Genomic DNA, 18261 nt, shown 5'->3' with positions numbered 1-18261 from the left:
TTTGTATTTGGGCGCAACCCTACAAAGGATCCAAATTAATTACTGGGGTGCAAATTAAGTAATTTTTTGCAGATACTAAAGTCTTGTTTGACTTGATTGTATCTGAACCTTGAAGATTGAGAAGTTTCTCATCAAATCAACTTATTCAGATGGTTTTTGTTGCTGACTTTCAGGTTTCTGTTCAGTGCTGAGAAACAAACTAAAAGATCGTCAGTTTTCTATCAATATTTCAATCAGGAGAGACTCAGTTTCTTTATGAAGTAAATGATATTTATTGAACAAGCATGATAGATGAAGGTGGAAAAGTCTTTGGTGATTAGACGCCATCGTGATGTCGCTGGATATGAAAGGTGAATGAGTCTCGACACTGGTGGTGGTGATGAAGAGGCGTAGATCTTGATGGTGTAGGTAGCGGCTTCTGGTGAACTCGGGCCTGGTCCTGAAGTAATGGAGTGGAGAAGGCGAGATGGAGATCTGGGATGAGGAGGAGAGAGCTTCCGGGGTGCGTCCGTGGAGGTGGATGGGGTGGAGGAGAGTTTGACAGGTGAGCTGTGATTGGTGGTTAGAAATCGTGGAGCGATCTGATTTGATAGTGACGGGGTTAGGGTTGACGTTGAGTGACGCCCCTGAACAGCTGATGGGAAAGCGGGAGGAGCGTGGGAAGAAAGAGAGGAGAGGGAAATGAATGAATGGTTAAAGATAGTCTTCCTGCCTGAATTTACGCTAAGCTTCATTAGTATTCAGAAAATTTTGAAGAAAGAAGAAGAAAAATGCCAAAATTTCTCTGGTAACAGCTTCTCAAGTTTGCTAGTTTTCTAGTTTTCCATGATAGTAAACTTACTGAAAGTTATCTGAAACATTCACTGCATGTTTGCATTACTGTACACTGTATAAAGTGTTCAGTAAATAGGTGAAAATATTTTAATACTCTGACAGAATCTCCATCTCACAAAGCGTTTTTTGTCTGTTATTGCAACTCAGTCGCCAGACAGAACATTGATATTGTGCAACTCTGCAAAACCCCAAGATTACATCCAACAACAACGTCTTTCCATCTCCGACGCCAACGTTTTTTTTTTTTAAAGTGATTTCTTTCTAAAATATCCTCACATGACAGCTTTCATTAAAAAAGTACTCCATCAATTTAGCGCTGAACTCCTGTTGCACTGTTCAGCTAAATAAAAACATTTGCTGGTTTCAGCTTCTTAACTGTGAGGATTCGAAGCTTTTCTACACTAAAGTTGATCAGACAAAACATTTGAAGACGTCAGCAGCTTGGACTGTTAAAGTATTATCTAACGTTTCATAATCAGTAATAAAAATAATGGTTATTTGAGAGAGGAATGAAACAGCCTCTATAATGTAGGTCTGAGCATGTGAGTGTCTAATAACATCACACTCATCCTGTTAGATCTGATTCTTGTGTAAAATAAGAAAATCTTTCTTCTTTCTTTTACTTTTCAGGCTTTTTTTTCAGTCGGTCTGAGCTATAAATAGATTAAAAGAAAATCCAAACCAGAAACTTTCAGATATGTGATCTTAGAATGAAGAATAAAGATTAAATAATCCTACATTATTTTCTTGAATTGCTGGGTCTGCATCCCTCCTCATCTTCCTCCTCTTCCTCCCTCCAGCTCTCTCTTCTCTCTCTCTCTCTCTCTCAGTTGGCAAAGCGCCCGGACTCAAACATCCCCTCTTACAAATATGCGCTCCCCCTCTTCCTCCCTCAAAAAACCACCACTGCCACCATCTAAACATATCCTGCTCCTGGCCTGCCTGATAACTTTCCATGAGCCTGCGGCTGACACCGGAGAGTTCTTTCCCCCCCCTTCCCACAAAAGCCGATCCCATCCCCGACCGACCACGGCGGAGGAAGAGGAGGAGGAGGAGGGGAAACGCTTCGGTCCTTCCTCCATGAAATGAATCGTGGCTGGGAACCAGATGTTCACAGCTAACAATGACAGAGGGAGAGACATCTCTGTGGGGATTTCAGCTACCATGCACAGGCTGTTATTAGAGTAGGGATGGATTTTTTTTTTTTTTTTTTTAGCTTGGGAAAGAGATGAGAGCATGTGAAGCTGTCCGGGTCATGATGGAAATCCTGCCGCGCCTGCGGGGAGGACTCAGCGAATCAGTGAATGAAAGGACGGGATCAGGTGGATGTTAAAGCTTCGTCCTGCTGGGAAAATCACTCATAGCTGATTATATCAAGAACCTGTTGTTTTGTTTTTTAATAGTGAAAGTGAAATGTGTCACACAGTAGAGAAGGTTTTAAGATGTAAGCAGTGATTTTACATTTATTAAAACTTTAGTATAAAATCATTTTCTAATGAAACAAATTAGTGTTATAATTCAACCCAGTTCTTTTACAGGGAGACGAATTATCTGCATCTTCCTCTCCGAAAACAAACGTACATGAGTATTAAAACCAGTAAAATTACTGAATAAAACAGTTTCACATAAAAAATCAATGTTTTTCCATAGACTGTATAAAAATATTGACATAGTTACCGTGACGACACCTGTTGGTTTCTGAAGAGCGGTTTTGAAGCTCAAAGTGAGCCGCTCTGGCCGTCGCCATCTTGGCAGTGCGTGACGCTGCCTAACTCCCAGCCAATCAAAAACGGGCAAAGAGGCGGGGCGAATGGCTGAAACAAGCCACCTAGTGGCTGGTGGACCTGTCACTCAAAGCAGCCATGTCCTTCATTATGCAGAACTTTACGGCTTAATAACATTTAAACGGGTGAGTTATAAAATAATTCACCCCCCGTACAGTTGTCATGAAAGAGGAAATTAGCTACAGAGACCAAAACCGTTGTTTGTACCAGACTGTAAACATGTTTATTTCTGCTGTAAAGTTGGGCATTTTAAAATAAATTTGATTTTGACTTAAAATGAAATAAACATCAGTTTATAACACTTTCTGTACAAACACAATACAGACGTATGCATCTTGTGCATGTATAATCTTTGGTAGAGGAGGTATGACGTCATCGACAGGCGACCAAATGAAACGGATCATTACCTTGATTAAATTACAGATTTCTCTGGGTTTGAAAATTGTTGGAAACATTTGGGATAATATAAGTACACAACTCAACAACATATATAACATAGGTCTAGTTGTTTTTAGACATTTTAATGTGAATAATTACATATTATAGCTTTAACACTGTTGGTTAAGGAAAGATCAGGGTTCGGTTTAAAACACTAAGCTTTTTGCCAGTTGATTATCTAACAACACACCAACCCGCCAACTTCTAATCAGACAAAATCACCTTATAAAATGAAAGAAAATCACATTATATGACGTCACTTCTCTGGGAAGGATTGGTATTTCACCTGCACGCAATAAAGTTGTTATTTGTACACAGATTGAAGAGAAGAAGCTGCATAATTAGCAATTAGACAGAACATACTGACGATTGAAGTAGTACTGCTGATAAAAATATCTAGTTTGTCCTGATAGTCGAGGTAGAGGAAAGGTCACGGGGTCATGAATGACAAACCAGAACACACATACAGTAAAAACCAGCTTATTGGTCCCTCAAAAGTCTCAGGTTTACTCCACATCCTTTGGGTTTATATAATTTGATTAATCTCAAATAAATTATAAATTAGCAGCAGTGAAGTCCAATCTGAGCTCTGACTGGTTAATAGTTTTAGTTTATATTGAGCTCATTTGTTGTAAAGTTGTTGTTTTATCAAACTGCACACAGAGAACTGAGGGATAGTTCGTATTATTCCATCACAGGAGTACTGTAACCGCGACCTGCTGTTATTTAATAATCCATCGACTGTTCAGTGTATAAAATGTCGATCATTATTCCCCGAAGCCCAGTGAACATATTCAGATGACTTGTTTTGTCTGAACAACAGTCGGAAACACACAGATGTTGAGTTTACTATCATGGAAAACTGGAAAGAAGCTTCTACCAGAAAGTTTTTTGGCATTTTTCACTTTAAAAAATGACTAAAACAAGTACTATCATATATAGTTGGGGTCAACAGGGACCCCGGGGCCTCGTAGGAGGTTAACGGCTGCTGAGATATTTATCTCTGACTAAAATATTAGCTGAATGTGAAAGTCAGAAGATGAAATGAGAGAAAGTGTGGGTTTTACGGAATACTCCTTTATAACTGTGATAGAAATTAAACACAGCTGTCCGTCTTCTTCCTCGTCTCTTCGGTGGTTGGTTTTCTCTCGGCCGTGTGGGCCGGAGCTCTTACACAACCCCATCGCGACACGAGAAGAGCAACCAAAGTCTAGAAACACAAAACGCTCGGAGCTGGAAACTGGAAGATATATTCAGCTGCAGCCAGAGGCCATACGACACACATGGAGATGATAGTAGGAGCTGTCAGATTGGTATGCATGGACGGAGTGTGGGAGGAGAAATAAATTCATATTTCACAGCCTGCAGCAGCAGCAGCAGCAGCAGCAGAGAGCAGGGACGAGCCTTTGATCAGCGAGGATGTTGAAAATTCAGCTGAAGTTGTGTTCACAGGCGGGCCGGTTACGTAACAGCAGGAGAGCCGGACCACGCCTGTCCATCACACACTGTCAGACTCTTCTTCTTCTTCTCTTCTTTTGGAAGTTGCTATCTTTAACTCATGCAGGTTTGTTTTTTTTACCTCTTTTGCTGTTGACTCATACAAATCACCATGTTTCAAACAGCAAAGTGATGCTAGAAAAAAAAAGGCATCATGAAAATTCTGTTTTTCTGCCACCTGGGTGTCGTGGTTTATGTCAGCGGTTCCCGACCTTCTTTATCTGAAGGAGTGAAGCCTCATCAGATGTCCTCACGTACCCTCCGACACAGCATGTTATACATTCAACTAGATGTTATTTAAACACACAATATGTAATTTCAGCCGCTAGAGGTCTCTCAATCAAACCAATAGGAAAAGACAGAGTGTGATGACAGTGTGAAGTAGCAAGGGATCATGGGAGTTGTTGTCTATATTGTTAAACAACCAGCTTCTCCGGGTTCACTGTTAAGGACGTCTCCTCCTCTCCAGTGATTAAAACAGGTAAAAATATCATGTAAAATTCATGTAAAAATATCAATGTTTTTCCGACGATGTTCAGCGGGCGCCAGACATCCAGGAGGGGCTGTTAGCCGAGCTTATGCTAACGTTTGCTCAACTTGTTTCTCTTATAATTTAAGATCCAGACATTCAGGATGTTTTTACCGGGAGTTGAATTATCTGCAGAGGTCTCCTCCTCTCCAAAAACAAACATCAACAGGGATTAAAACTGTAAAAATACTGAATAAAGCTGTTTCTCCGATGATGTTCGGTGAGCACCGGAGCTCCGGTGGAGGCTGTTAGCCGAGCTGTTGCTAACGTTTCCTCAGCTTGTTTCTCTGATAACTTAAGATACAGATGTCTCCTCTCCAGTGATTAAAACAGGTAAAAATACTGAATAAAACAGTTTCAAGTAAAAATATCAATGTTTTTCCGACGATGTTCAGCGGGCACCAGACATCCAGGAGGGGCTGTTAGCCGAGCTTATGCTAACGTTTGCTCAGCTTGTTTCTCTTATAATTTAAGATCCAGACATTCAGGATGTTTTTACCGGGAGTCGAATTATCTGCAGATGTCTCCTCCTCTCCAAAAACAAACATCAACAGGGATTAAAACTGTAAAAATACTGAATAAAGCTGTTTCTCCGACGATGTTTGGTGACCACCGGACTTCCTGGAGGGGCTGTTAGCCGAGCTGATGCTAACGTTTCCTCAGCTTGTTTCTCTGATAACTTAAGATCCAGGCGTCCGATGATTAAAATCCTTCATCCAGTTAAAAGATACAGTTAAAAACGACCAAGATCTAAACAGTTTATCATAAAAATGTGGCTTAAAACTGAATAAAAGTCAATTTATAACAGTTTATGTCAAACAACCACAATGCAAACGTATTATCTTGTGTGCGTGTTTACTCTTTGGTAGAGGAGGTATGACGCCATCGACAGGTGACCAAATGAAACGGTCCGTTACTTTGATTAAATTACAGATTTCTCTGGGTTTCAAAATTGTTGGAAACATTTGGGATAATGTAAGTACACAACTCAACAACATATATAACACAGGTCTAGTTGTTTTTAGACATTTTAATGCAGAAAAGTTACATATTGCATTTGCTTTTGCCATCAGGCTTTGGAACGACCTGACTGAGGAGATGAAACTCACAGAACCAGTGACTTCTTTTAAATCACTTCTTAAAACCCATTTTTACAGACTTGCTTTTATTTAAGTTGTCTTTCAAGCATCTTTGTATTGTCTTTTGATCTTTTTATCATCTCTCTATTGTTTTTTTGGTTTTTTTGTGTTGTATCTTTGCTTTGCGTCGTACTACTTTTGCTTTGCCTGTCAAAGCACTTTGTAAACTGTGTTTTTAAAGGTGCTATATAAATAAAGATTATTATTATTATTACATTCTAGCTTTAACACTATTAATTCTATACATGACAATGAATCGTCAGTGTTTAGGTTGGTTTATTCAAGTTTGTATTTGTAAGTCTACCAATCCAAGTGGTCGATGTTTCAGCTGTTTATCTGTTACGTTTAGCTACTTCAAGCATTACTATTGATTTAACTGTCTATGATCTATTTATCTATAACTTTCAGCAAAACATTTAGATTCTCTGCTGGCTCTCGTTTTTTCCCCTGTAGTGTTCAGATGTTACAGCTGACTACATATGCAGATGTTAGATTACTTAAACACATTTAAGTTCACTTCACTCACTGTAAATGACCTCAGATCAACCAGAGTTTGTTTTCAGGTCAGTGAAGCAGCTCAGTTCAGTGTCAACAACAACAACGTAATTTAAAATTAATATTAGCAATATGAGCACAAATTAATAACATGAGGGAAAGATGGCAAAACAATTAAAGTCACAATAAAACACAGAATACTAAAAACCTTTTTAAAAAACTCACATATCTAAATTTGAATGAAAGATTCAGATGTTTGAGTGTCACGTCTTTCAATCAGGTGTAAATCTCTGACATGATGTATGTGTTTGTGATTATGTTCCAGCTCCACTTGGGCAGGAAGTGAACGGGTCACCTGACAAACAAAGGAAGGTGATAAAGGTCGAAACACCGAGCGGCCGCCGCTCTTTGATGTGTGCCTGACACGACGCAGATACAAAGAAAAAAAAGACATGAAGTGAAACAAGCTGCAGGGTAAACACTCGCTTCATCTCACTATGTGTGTGTTTACTGTGTCAGAGTCTCTGAAACGATCAGAGCCGGGCCGTCTGATTGGCTGTGACCTGCGGCGGGATTAGAAACACGTCTCCGCTTCCGCTGCGCTGCAGATAAAAACGCTGCTGACGAGGCAGAAGAGAAACACGGAGAGATGCTGCTTATACACGGCAGCTACACACTGAGTGCATGTGTGCAGGACACTTTTCACATGTGGATGCGTGTACAGTGTGTGTGTGTGTGTGTGTGTGTGTGTGTGTGTGTGTGTGTGGTTACATAACATACACTTATAGCTTTGTATAAGTGTGTCAGTTACATATTCAGTTCACACATGCAAAAAGTGCACGTCTGCAAAGTGATGACACCGTCAGTGACACGGTGAGGTGCAGGAATGTAGCTGGTGGGGGTTACGAGGGAAAAGGTCAAAGGTCAGAGGGTCAGCAGCTGCTGTCCTGCCGGTCTACTGTCCGTCACGTCTTTTGGTTCTGTGAGCGTCTTTACACGTGAAAATAACAACAAAGCGGCGCTTTGATGCAGCTTTATACACAGTAACGCTCAAAAAGTGTATAAAAGAGGTTCAGTTTATTATTTATGATATATACCCTTGTAATGAGATTTTGAGAATTTGGTTTAATTTTATATGTAATGCCAAAGACTTTGAATCACAAAAAACCCTTTTTTACACCTGTGATGTCATCGGTATCTTCTGGGAGAGATTGGGCCTCATTCACGAACAGTTTCGTATTCTTATCCGTAACCTCTCTGACTCTCAGATTCAACAAACTGACCTTAAATGTCCAGACTTGTTGTAAATCGCTCCTTTCAGTCTGCTGAATGTCACCTGTTCATGAGATCTGCTTATTAGCATCATTGACGCTACTAAAATGTCCATATAAGGCGACCTGTTAGGCTGCTGCACCAAAATATGCCAATAAAAATGATAAAATCTAAAAACTCTCTCTGTAAATGTGCAGCCTTGATGATGATGAAAGGCAGACTGTCTGTTGAGGACTCGTACGACAGCTCTGACCTCGTAAATTTTGTTCGTACGTCACAGAAAATTCTAAGTACAAGGAAATTGATCGCTCGTACGTGCCTCTTAAGAATGAATCTGTTTGATTTGTATGTTGGTGTTGAAATGTTTGTGGATAATTAGAAAAGAAAAAAAAAACCTTCACATAGCGCTAGCTGTGGGTTTTCTTTTCCCATCGTTAGTTGGTCCAATCTTAACTAAAGTCCAGACAACATAAACACAAAGATGATATAGTCATGTGACACTAATGAACACATCGGACGGCATCATTGGACGACAAGCAGCAGGGAAAGAATTTATTTAACAGGCAAACACAGATGCAGAAGGTTAAACAAATGATTGAGACCTACTTATTTGTTTTCCATTGATCTTTGCTAATAAAAGAGTGCAGAGAGATGAGAGGTTTAATAGTTTGTTAGTGTCTGAGCTTAATGAATATGGGTATTTTGCTGACTGGGAGCTGGATCCAAACTGGAGCTGGCTATCAGACGCTACACATACAGACAGGTCCAGGTCTGAATGTTTGAGCCCTACAGTGAGGGGATCTGGTTGCTCATTTTGCTGGCATGGTTTGGGTCCAATACAAAGTAGTTGTGAGTGATCAGTTTTATCCTATGATGAAACATGTCTATCCTGATGGGAGTGGTCTCTTCCAGGATGACAATGCCCCACTTCACAGGACACGAGGGGTCACTGAATGGTTTGATGAGTATGAAAATGATGTGAATCATATGCTATGACCTTCACAGTCACTAAAACACTTTATGTTGGTTTTTCCTGTTATTCGTCACCCGTCTGTACGTCTGGTCACGTCTATGCATGTTTGAAACATTATACACTGTTGGAGCTGATGTGATATCAAAATGTTGTTCTTTCAGTCAGAGACGAGAATATCACAATCCAACAGATGCTGTTTACTGTCCATCTCCTTTCCATTCATTTATACTCCATTCCTCTGTTTAGTCTCACTAGCAAGATTTACATCCAAATTTAGCTCAAATTTTAACCAAATTTCCAGAATATTGAGAAATTCAAATGAATGTTTGTTTCCATCCATCACTGCTCTGTGAATATTAGCAGATAAACAGCAGGTGGTGCTAATTCTCCAGTCTGTGCCATTAAACCGTTGCAGAAGAAGAGGACTCAACGAGATGACGTCATTAAACGAGCGACAGGCAAAGTTGGAAAACATGGTGGAAATATGACATTTCTGTTAGTTTCATGTGTTCATTTGAGGAAGGTTACAGTCTCCTCATCATCACTCCACACAGATCTGATGTCAGCTCTTCAGTGACGTTTAAGTCACATGATTACAGAAGAGCATTACATTCACCAAAGAAAAAACAATCGGAGGCCTTATCTCGTAATTATGACTTAAGTATCTCATAATTATGACTTAAGTATCTCATAATTATGACTTACTATCTCGTAAGTATGACTTAAGTAACTCGTAATTATGACTTAAGTATCTCGTAATTATGACTTAAGTAACTCGTAATTATGACTTAAGTATCTCGTAATTATGACTTAAGTATCTCATAATTATGACTTACTATCTCGTAATTATGACTTAAGTATTTTGTAATTATGACTTAAGTATCTCGTAATTATGACTTAAGTATCTCGTATTTATGACTTACTATCTCATAATTATGACTTAAGTATCTCGTAATTATGACTTAAGTATCTCATAATTATGACTTAAGTATCTCGTAATTATGACTTAAGTATCTCGTAATTATGACTTAAGTATCTCGTATTTATGACTTACTATCTCATAATTATGACTTAAGTATCTCATAATTATGACTTAAGTATCTCATAATTATGACTTAAGTAACTCGTAATTATGACTTAAGTATCTCGTAATTATGACTTAAGTATCTCATAATTATGACTTACTATCTCGTAATTATGACTTAAGTATTTTGTAATTATGACTTAAGTATCTCGTAATTATGACTTAAGTATCTTGTATTTATGACTTACTATCTCATAATTATGACTTAAGTATCTCGTAATTATGACTTAAGTATCTCATAATTATGACTTAAGTATCTCATAATTATGACTTAAGTATCTCGTAATTATGACTTAAGTATCTCATAATTATGACTTAAGTATCTCATAACTATAATTATTCAATAAAGCCCCCGGTTTTGTTTTCATTGGTGAATGCGCTTCCATACGTTCTTCATGTACGTCATCATTTATTCACTAAGTGTGTTTACATTTGTAAACACTTTTTTGTGATATTTCAATATTTTTAAAATTTTCCGCTCAATTTTTTAGCCGCAAATTGAAAATCCAAATAAAAACAGGTGGATGGAAACACAGTGACTGTCCTGGTCTCACAGTGCATCCTGTAACCGACGCCGTTAACGTGTTGTAATCTACAGTCTGTGCCGTCAGGTGATTCTCATCATCACATGACTCGGTGCGAGAGACAGAAGAAACGTCCTGTTAGATGTTTTCTCTTTGTTTTGAAATCTGTTCTCACCCTCACTGTCTCTCCTCCTCTTCATTGCTCAAAATCCAGTTTGGGGATTTAACACTGAGGCAGCTCAGGCAGTTCTGGTTTTTTTTGTTTCCTTCCTCCCTGATGAAACGAGGAGGGTTTCTCTGCCCCAGTTCATGGTGATATCAGAGCCGGGCGGGGAGAGAGAGAGAGCGTGTGAGGGGATGGAGGGAGGAGGAGGAGGAGGAGGAGGAGGAGGATTTTGAGATGATTTCATCCATCATGTGAATTGTGGCCAACAAAGGATGCTGGCACTCCCTGACATGGGTGTCTAAAAATAGACAGCAGTGGGGCGTGGTGGCAGAGGACGACATTAATCATGCAGAAGAAGAAGGAGGAGGAGAAGAAGGAGGAGAAGAAGAAAGACCTCAGTTTGCTCCTTCAAACCTTCAGAGGAGACAAATATGGATTGGAGGATGAAGAGGAATATTATCTTGGTGTTGTGACCTCTGACCAGCTCGCCAAGAGCCAAACAGCTGCAGTTAATTACAATCAACACACAGCAAATTTACTGGTAACACTTTATTTAAATCCACTTTTTAATTTATAAGCAGCATAGAAACATTTAATTATTAGTTAACAACAAACTCTTCCTGTAAAGGACACAGGCATATAAACACACAATGAATGAGATTAATTGTAATGTAATGTAGTTAATTTGTAATTATATAAAATATGTCTTTATAAGAAACGTTATGTGTTGAAAATATCATGTATTAAACACTTTTAACTACATTATGGTGTGTTACAAACAATTATAATATACTAGATAGTAAAAGGGTTGTTAAAGTGTTATCAATTTTATCATCAAAATGAGTAAAAAGTCTCGTTTTTCACAGTAATCTGATCAGTTGTGGAGAGTTAAACTGATAAACTTTACTCAGATGTCTTTCTAATGTTATTGGACCAAATAGATCAAATTCTGAAAATAAAAAAGTCATTTCAGGTTGTTTGTGATACTCAGAAAAACATATTCACCATTAAAACGTTGCTTTTTTTTCCAATGATTGCGTATGGAGGGAAAATGCTTGTTTGTGTGTCATGTGATGATGCCGGTGGTTGCAATACCAAGAACCAACTGATGAACCTTGCAAAAAAGGTCCTCTCTAGAGCCAGCGTTTGGTTTGTCCGTTCTGGGCTTCTGTAGAAACATGGCGGCTCTGTGGAAGAGGACCTGCTGCCTCTGTAGATATAAAGGGCTCATTCTAAGGTAACACAAACACAATGGTTCTTATTTTCAGATGATTATACACTAATTAAAACACACTTGTCAATGTTATATTCCATTTCTGCCAAATCCGTTCTGCTAGATGCCACTAAATTCTACACACTGCACCTTTAACTACATTAGAGAAATCAGGTTAAATATGTGCCTGTAACTGAACTGAATGATAGTTACATTCAGGAAGAGGCTGTGCAACTTTCAGCACATCTGCTCTGTCTTTGAAACCCCCCAAAAAACCTCTTTTTACGTTAAATAAACCACATGTCGTAGCAGTTGGTGCTGACGTATGTCGTGTTAAGGCCTGCTGCCTGAAACACGGCACACAAAGACATGTTGACTAATGACGCACCCTCTTCAAGAGTTTACCATCACCACAAAAGAAAGAAAAATAAATAAAAGAGAAAGGTGACGGTTTTAAAACGGAGGTGTTTTCTTCCACTCAGACTGCGGTAATTTAAAGTCCCTCTGGGTTTGTGGACGTTTATGTCGGCGAGGTGACATACAGCCGGAGCACGACGAGGAAGAGCAGCAGTTTGGAAACCTCATGACTCCAATGAAAATAACCCAGACTATAAATCCTGTTTTCCAGTCATTTCCCCCCCCCACCACCACCACCACCCCCCTCTACTTTGGAACAGGAGCGGGGAGAGGAAATAAAATGTGTGTCCTTGTTTCAGAGCAGCGGTGACCTGGTTTTCTCTTCCTCCACACTGCCTGCATTTATCCACCTGCTATCAGCTGACTGCCAGTCAGATGGGGAATCTCTTTCCCAGCGCCTGCAGCGACACGCGTCTCCTCATCCGGATGGTAATCCAGTGCATCCTTGTCTCTGGGGGGGGGGGGGGGGGGGGGTTGGCTCGCAGGGATGACATTTATCTAAGCTCTGGTGTTCCACAGGGAAGCGTTCTGGGATGTTTGTAAAGGCCTGACAATCATGTTTATATATATATATATATATATATATATCATAGTGTAAACCAGGTTCAACTGGTGCAATCAGGTTCAACAATGGGCAAGTTATTGGTTATTGGAGGACAAACATATTTATTACATATTTACATGTTTAGTTGGTAACAGTTCAGAATAACCATCAGTAGTAAGTCATTTATAGGACGTTAGGCCAACACGGAATCTGTGACCAGAATCCCGACACCTCCACAGATTTTCCGCAGATTTTAAACCAATAGAGATGCTGCTTGTAAGTTTTATGTTGGAGTGTCATGTTTTTTGCTGTTTTTAGAGGGCCTCAAAAGATATTTGGTGAAGTTGAGGTCAAGGGGCCTTACCAGTTATTTATTTATGTATTTGTTTGTTTATGTGTTGTGATGATTAATGGTTAACTCTTTCATGCATGAATTATAATAACCTCAGTCAGCGTTAGACATGAAAAAAAATATCTGAACTTCATTTTTTTTAAACATGGGACGACACACTAGAGTCCACTGTGGTGGCTGATGTACAACTATACCATCAAAACCCCCCCATGCATATCTAAGAAAACAGCTCTTGAATAGCTGTCCACTGAAGTGACCACTATGCATGAAAGGGTTCATGTTTTCGCAAATTAATTTTTGTTCTCTCTGCTCCTCATTGAATCTTGCATTTTAGTGGCCATGTGTTCCTGCATTTTATGCTGCTCGACTTTTCCAACAAATGTTCACACTTTGTTTTGAACTGTCTACTAAATATGTCTTTCAGCCTGCTTGAGGTCATTCTAGGTTGTTTTAATGTGTTGTATGTGTGCTTATTAAAACAATCTTTGCTATCTTAAATGAATATTGTCTATCATGCAGATTACATGTGGGCCTGGACATTAGTTAAATAAGGGATAATCAATTAGTAGAGCGTTAAACGGTCTCGAGGCACAATGTGGAGGCGAAGAACCGAACTGACGCAAAGTACATCTTCTAGGAAAATTATAAGAAAACTTTGACAAAAATGACGATCTAATCCCATTGTTATCTACTGTAGATTTATGAAGCGTTATGTAAAAGATTTGATGTAATCTATAAAAAGGAAAACTTTTGTTAGAGGGTCAAATATTTTTGTTTGGAGGCCCACAGGCTGCTATTTGCCCATCACTGGTGTAAACAGTCTGACATTTGGCTAAATGTGCTCTACACAGCGTTTGTGGGCCAACACAGAGCTAAATTGTCTGTAAAGAGCAGCGAACTGTCTGCCGACCACGTGTTCACTGTTGTACAACTAACCAAAGCCTGACCCTGCACGCACATTCATTCCACTCTGGACTTTGTCTCAATAACAGCTACACACAGTATACACTCAGTTCTCAGCGGACAGATGTTGCAACATGGTATACAGTATGTTGTAATTCCCAGATAAAGATTTGTGTTTATTTCACAGAGTAAAGGTCACACATTAACAAAAGAAGCTGCAGAAACAAGAGCAAAGGGACAAGATTTTAAGGATAAGACTCTTTCTGTCATACAAGGAAACACAATCCTTTATAATCCTTATAATGCTCTTAAACGTTTCATTTTAAAATTAAAGTGAAATGATCAAATACTTAAGTGTATTTTTGGTCTAATTCTCTAACACTGAGGGAGGTACTTCACTGAAAATACACACACTTAGATTAATTGGTATGAATAAGGATTATAAATTACTAAAATGACAAACTATAAATGTATAAATAAGTTGAAATTAAAACTAAATTAATTAAAATTAGCTATGATTCAGTACAAAGTGAGAAAGTTCTGATAACGCAGGAAAAACTGTAAGATGTAATCAGTTATATTAAAGGAAGTCTTCCACATTTTGGGGAATATAATTAATCACTTTCTTGCTGAGAGTTAGAGATCAACACTCTCATGTTTGTTTGTACGGTAAATACGAAGCTAAAGCTAGCAGACCGTTAGCTTATCTAAGCTAGGAGGCTACAATTCAACTGCACTGTTTTTTTTTTTTAAATTGTTTAAATCTTTGTCAAGTAGTCTCTTCTAAAATTCTGACAAATTATCTGTTCCTGTTTATAGTGTAACCATGGACGCACAGACAACTATCACATGATCACTTTCATACTGAAGAAAACTTAAAAACATGATGATTCACAGGCGAGTTTTGTAGTTAGAGGGAGAGTCTGTTTTCTGTGATTTACAGTGGATTTGCAATGGACATTGGAGATAATAATATCCTTGGAAAGTGTGAGTCACACTGAATCTATAAATATGTGTATCATGTCTGTGTTCAGATTTGACCCCTTCAACTCTCCCACAGTTTAAAAACCTCTGAGCTAAGCTAACGGCTGCTGCTGTTGTTGCTTCAAACTTCTCTGTTAGAGCATAAAAATCCATCTTTAGCTCACTAATTAACATGTTCTATCTTTCTTTGTTTAATCTGAACACAAACAGTAAAAACATCAAGTTGTGATTTACGGAACATTGCAAACCTTCATCACTTTCTTATAATCAGGTCTTTGTAACAAAATGATTAAATGACCAACTGATAGTGGACTTAACTTATCATTTTAAGTTCAGAATCATTTGAGCTTATTAGCAGACTTCCCAGCATGCAGTATCAGGGTTTTTTTTTCTTGAAAGCTTGAGTTTTCTCAACTTTTTATGGCAACAGTTTGTGTTTGTCCTCCTGTTTCAAACCTCCATAAAGAAATGATTATCTCCGTTTGTTGTGGAAGAATGTTCACATACTTGTTGCCTTGTAGTTTTACTTTGACTGGTAAACTACTAACTACTACCAAGCCCTCTTCCATGTTTGACTTTCTAACCCTTGATTGAACTCAGAGGACTTTAAGAGTCTGTATTTTACAGTTTGATAGATGGCTACGGCACCTGTGAGCTACATTTACTGAAGTTAATGTCTTAATGTAAGTTGTGAGTGAAGGTCTTTCATGTGTAGAAAAGGAGTTTTCTTGGTTTTCCCTCTTAAATCCTTGTTATAAATCCTCAAAACTGTTTCCTAAACAGCAGGGAGAGCCTCAGGACAACACTCACTCCATGATAAACAAATGATATAAACAGATTTTTATCATTTGCTCGTGAAAGTGAAGATAAGAGCGACCGTGCTGACGTCAGCGCACAGATCAAATATAGCAGCGGCCTGCAGGAGGAGGAGGAGGAGGAGGAGGAGGAGGAGGGTTTAAAGGTTGTACTTTGATTTGGGAAACAACCCAAATATTGAGTAAGCCTGGTTGAAATGCCGAGCAGCTGTTACACATTTACCAGAGGAAGGTTCGCAGGAAAAGCAGCTCTTCCCTTCTTTAAGCGTCCCCTCGCTGCTGCTGTGGGGGATATTTAATTACAAAGCAGATCTGAGGAAGACGAGCCGGGCCCCCCAACACGGCAGAGAGCCCAGCTCCGCCCTGAGCAGCACAAACCACACTGTATTTAAAAGCTAACTCTCAAAGCTGAGGCTAAACAGAGGGGCCGGAAGGATGGCAGCACTTCTCTTTAAAGATCTCTTTGCCAAAAAGCAGATGAAACAAGGAGGCTTAGAGGGGAAAGAAGAAAAAAACTCTGCCAAAACTTTGACGCTCCACAGGCCGGATGGATGAGGAAGGCAGACGTTTTATCTTCATAACTTTAATCAAAGCTTTGAGTCATAAAAAGCAGAAACATGAAGGACAAGAAAGCAAGTGAACGGCGGTAAAAAGGGGGGAAGCTTGTGAGCTCTTGTGTCTCCTCTGTGATGTATTTTATTTCAATTCAAAGTTAGCAAACATGAGGCCTCTCAGTCTGTTTTCTTGTTAAACATCATCAGTCACGCCCCCCCCCCCCCCCCCGAGTCACAATACAAAGTCCACATTTAGCTGAGAACAGTTCAAGGGTTCTTCTTCTGCCCGTCTGAGCGAGGATGGACCTGAACTTGAGGTAGAAAGGTTCCCAGCATGCCTGAGCTTAACGTGAATCACCTGAACCCCTGAAATGTCACAGCAAGAATGATGAAATATCAGTAAGATCTGAAAAATGTTGCCCAAAAATATCAGCCAAGGATGCATTATTTTTGTTTATTACATATTTCTGTGTCCTCTAACCCCTGCTGCTCTTTCTCAGCTGCACGTCTCCGACACGTTACCAGGAAACCATAAAGGTGACCTTTCAGACAAGATCTTGTTTATCTGCAGACCGAGCTCACGGCGCTCAGACACGCTCGGCTGCTGCTGCACCGACACCGAGGGGAAAAAGATCTCGGTTTGCACTCGGTAATATAGATCATCCAGATCTTTTCACTGCGTGTAGTCGGTGTAGTTTCTGTAGCTACAAACATTTTGTCAGTTTAGGTGTTTGTTAAAATATCAGCTCTTTTCTTGGCCCTAACAGTCTCTCCTGTGTGCTGTAACTTTGGAGGCTGTTTCCAGCTGACAGATGCTGCAGCAGAGAGCTTCCTGTCTGTTTTATCTCTGCAGGTCTGATGTGATCAATATCAGCTTTTGCTCGGCTCCGTCTGCTGCGTAATAAAACTGTCGGCCAGATAAGGTGCATGCTGCTTCTGAACCCTCTGCTCTACTGTAAAACTGCTTCCCCAGCCAGCCGACAGCCCTAGCCTGCTGCTCTCAGGTTATAAAGTATCAGCCTGGATGAAAGGGATCGCCTCCCCCCCCCTCCTCCTCCTCCTCCTCCTCCTCCTCCTCTCCCCCCCTCCTCCCTGCCTGTGGCCTTTACTTCCTGCCAGCTCATTGACGTGGCAAATCCAGCGTCCCCTCTGTTTACCTTCCAGCAGGGATATCCAGGCAACAGGGCCGCGGCTCTCAGCGCTGGCTGCTATATTTGGGCCTTCGCTCCGTAAACCTCTTTTCCAGATAAAGAGTCAACACGGCACCGCGTTCCTTTCTTGGTGCTGGCTGCTGGGAGTTCGCTGATTAATGGCACAGAAGCCTCTGCCCACCTCGGCGGCTAATTATAGAGAGTGCAGCTGCTGGGTTTGACCCGCCGCCGCCGTCCCTCCGCAACCCCATACACCACCTCCACCCCCCCCCCCCCAAACACACCACACACACCTTTCACATGTTTCCTTCCTTTTCCTTCTCTGCTGCAGGCTGGAAACAGAGAGTTCATCTGAGAATATACAGACTCTTAAAGCAGCTGTAATCTATATATTTTATAATAACAACAATAATGAACCTACAGAGAATTATCAGAGACTCTGCAGCTCCTCTCGGCTTTACGGAGCTTTATAGTGAGTTTCAGCTTGTTGTTTATCTGTCCGGCTGCAACTTTACTGTTTTGTTTCACTCTCAGCGTCTCATAGCGTCGTTTTCAGCCGCAGCAGGCAGCTGTTTGCAGAGAAGAAGCTGTAA

The 18261-nt window shown here is 40.0% G+C and overlaps 1 long non-coding RNA gene across 1 annotated transcript; it reads left to right on the top strand.

The window, feature by feature from the left end:
- The first annotated feature begins 530 nt into the window (after nucleotides 1–530).
- On the top strand, nucleotides 531–6435 carry LOC137180360 (uncharacterized). The gene is made up of 2 exons (XR_010927953.1): nucleotides 531–4620; nucleotides 6156–6435. It is a non-coding gene; the product is annotated as an uncharacterized lncRNA (long non-coding RNA).
- The last annotated feature ends 11826 nt before the right edge of the window (nucleotides 6436–18261 follow it).

Source organism: Thunnus thynnus, chromosome 3 (genome assembly GCF_963924715.1).
Source record: "Thunnus thynnus chromosome 3, fThuThy2.1, whole genome shotgun sequence".
Lineage (NCBI taxonomy): Eukaryota > Metazoa > Chordata > Actinopteri > Scombriformes > Scombridae > Thunnus > Thunnus thynnus.
Note: the sequence above shows the minus strand (reverse complement) of the source record. Positions and strands in the feature narration are given on the sequence as shown.